Raw genomic sequence first — 2,469 nt, 5'->3', positions numbered from 1 at the left:
TCCCCATTCTGATGTTTGGTCTGAACAACAACTGAATCTCTCGAACATATGCATTGAGTTACTGCCATATGACTGGTTGATTAGATATTTGCATTAACGAGCAAGTGTACATACAGGTGTACCTAATAAAGTGGCCACTGAGTGTATATTACAAGAAACAAGAGGCAGAGAGCTTTGGAAACCCATGGGTAGTAGCAGTCCAGTCACACAAATTGCCCTTATCCAGATCCCAGTCCATACAATTATTGATGTTCATCAGGACTGACTCAAAAACCTTAGCATGAGCAGTGGTGCCACTTTTACTCACTGGGCCACAGTGGTTCAAGAACATGCCTGCTAAAGGACCTTTGCAATCTGTTCAGGCTTTTGTGTGGAAGAAAACAGCCCATTGCAAAAGAGGAAATGGCCTCTTCAAAGTGAATGGCAGATCTCTGTACCATATTGTGCCAATGACTTTGCAGTACAATCTGTCGGAACTAGTTCTGCTGTTGGATGAAGAAGGATTTATGGGTATTGATGTCAGAGTTCACGGTCACGTAGCTCAAATCTATGCTATCTATCAATCCATTTCTAAATTGGTGGCTTACTACCAGAAATGGGTAGGAAGCCATCCAGAAGGAGATGAAGGACATTCTCATACGGTGCGACAGGACTCTGCTGGTTGCTGATCCTCGTCATTGTCAGGCCAAGAAATTCGGTGGCCCTGCTGCCCGAGTATGTTACCAGAAATCTTACCGTTAAAATGTTTTATTTTGGTTTGTGGCAAACAAATATCTAACTGTCACACAGCAAAAAAAAATGCCCACCATGCATTCTATAGCTTGTAGTTTGTCCTTGCCTGTGATGCCTTAGGAATAAAAGCAAGTTGAGAAGGGATATTGGGTAACAATCTTTGTATCCAGAGGAGGGCCTTAAATGATTAAAATATTTCCCTACTTAGTGTTGCTCTTAATTTTTATATCCCCAAGCGCATTCTTGAAATTTGAGATAACAGAATTCTATTGTTAAACGCTCTCATTTCCAGGAATTTGCCGAAGGTTCTAGTGGACATTTGGGATAAAATTAGCGGCTTTCATATCTCCGCTGTACAGTTGGTTATCCCTGTGTCAGCAATGTGTTCAACTTCCGATTGTACGTTCAAGCAGCTTTATTTTTTCTTACATTTTGTCTGGTGGATTGCATTGTGTATTCTGTTCCATTTCAATTTCCATGGCAACGGTTTGCTTCCCACTCTCTGGGTCATAACATCAGGCATTTTGCTCGTGGAATCGATATCTTACTGCAATCATAGCCATTATGTTGTGTGATAAAAATCTGGTGCACTTTTCTTCATTTTGACGAATACCAATCATTGCCTTCAGTTAAAGGTAGACCTTTGCCTCACCGGCTTTGCCCGCGTTTGTGGTACATACTGAGAAAATGGTGGATGTGAACAAGAATTGTCAGTAGAATCTGAGATTCACCAATATCAAATGGGGAAAAGAATGTAAGTTGGTGATAACACCTCACACTCAAGACAATGAGAATAACTAGATTCCTGGCACGCTGTTAACCCCATTTTGCTCCATATTAAAGACAAGGTCAAAATAAATTTACTATAGAAGTATGTGTGTATATATACCACCATATGCCAACTTGAGATTCATTTTCTTGCAGGCATTCACAGTAGAACAAAGAAACGCAATCGTTTCAATGAAAACAAAAACTGCACACAAAGACAGACAACCAATGTTGTAAAGAAGACAGACTAGACAAATACAAAAATAAGTAAATAAATAATACTGAGAACATGAGCTGCAGAATCCTTGGGTTGTGGAATCAGTTCAGAGCTGAGGTGAGTGAAGTTGTCCATGCTGGTTGTTGTAGGGTAGTAAATGTTCCTGAAACTGGTGGTGTGGGACCCAAGGCTCCTGTGCCCCCTTCTTGATGGCAGCAGTGAGAAGAGAGCACGGCCTGATTGGCAGGGGTCCTTGATGATGGATGCTGCTTTCTTGTGGCAACTTGTGGCAGATGTGCTCATTGGTGGGGAAGATTTTGATCTTTATCTTATGGGGATATTAGGAGCCTCAGGATGTGGGGTGGGGGTTCAACCGAAGCCAGTTGTGTAGCTGAGGCCTCCCCCTGCCCTGTAGGTAAATCTGGGAGGGGTGATGTTCATCCATAAGTGTGAATCAAGTGTAGTGACAACTGTGTCTTCCAGTTTAACAAGATGGACAGATCTGGACATGGTCCTTCACAATCAGCTAATAGATATATAAAAGGTGAGATGATAGATGCTTGCTCACACATATATTACATAACAAGCATCCAATCCAGATGAATCACAGGTGGGCATTGTAACTACTCTGCCCAAGAAATCCCAGTTGTTAGCACAGTACAGTCTACCTGTGTTTAAGTCTGGTGGTCCTGGCACGGGATGCTACGTAGCCTCTTCCCTGGTGAGCAGGGTGGGTGGGACTCTTCACGTTA

General features: G+C 42.4%; 1 pseudogene; it reads left to right on the top strand.

Annotated features, from left to right (window-relative positions):
- Window positions 1-329: 329 nt before the first annotated feature.
- Window positions 330-741, top strand: LOC134351401 (small ribosomal subunit protein uS9-like; annotated as a pseudogene).
- Window positions 742-2,469: the final 1,728 nt, after the last annotated feature.

This window comes from Mobula hypostoma, chromosome 9, assembly GCF_963921235.1.
Source record: "Mobula hypostoma chromosome 9, sMobHyp1.1, whole genome shotgun sequence".
Taxonomy (NCBI): domain Eukaryota; kingdom Metazoa; phylum Chordata; class Chondrichthyes; order Myliobatiformes; family Myliobatidae; genus Mobula; species Mobula hypostoma.
The sequence above is the reverse complement of the archived record's forward strand: the minus strand, read 5'-3'. Positions and strand labels throughout refer to the sequence as shown.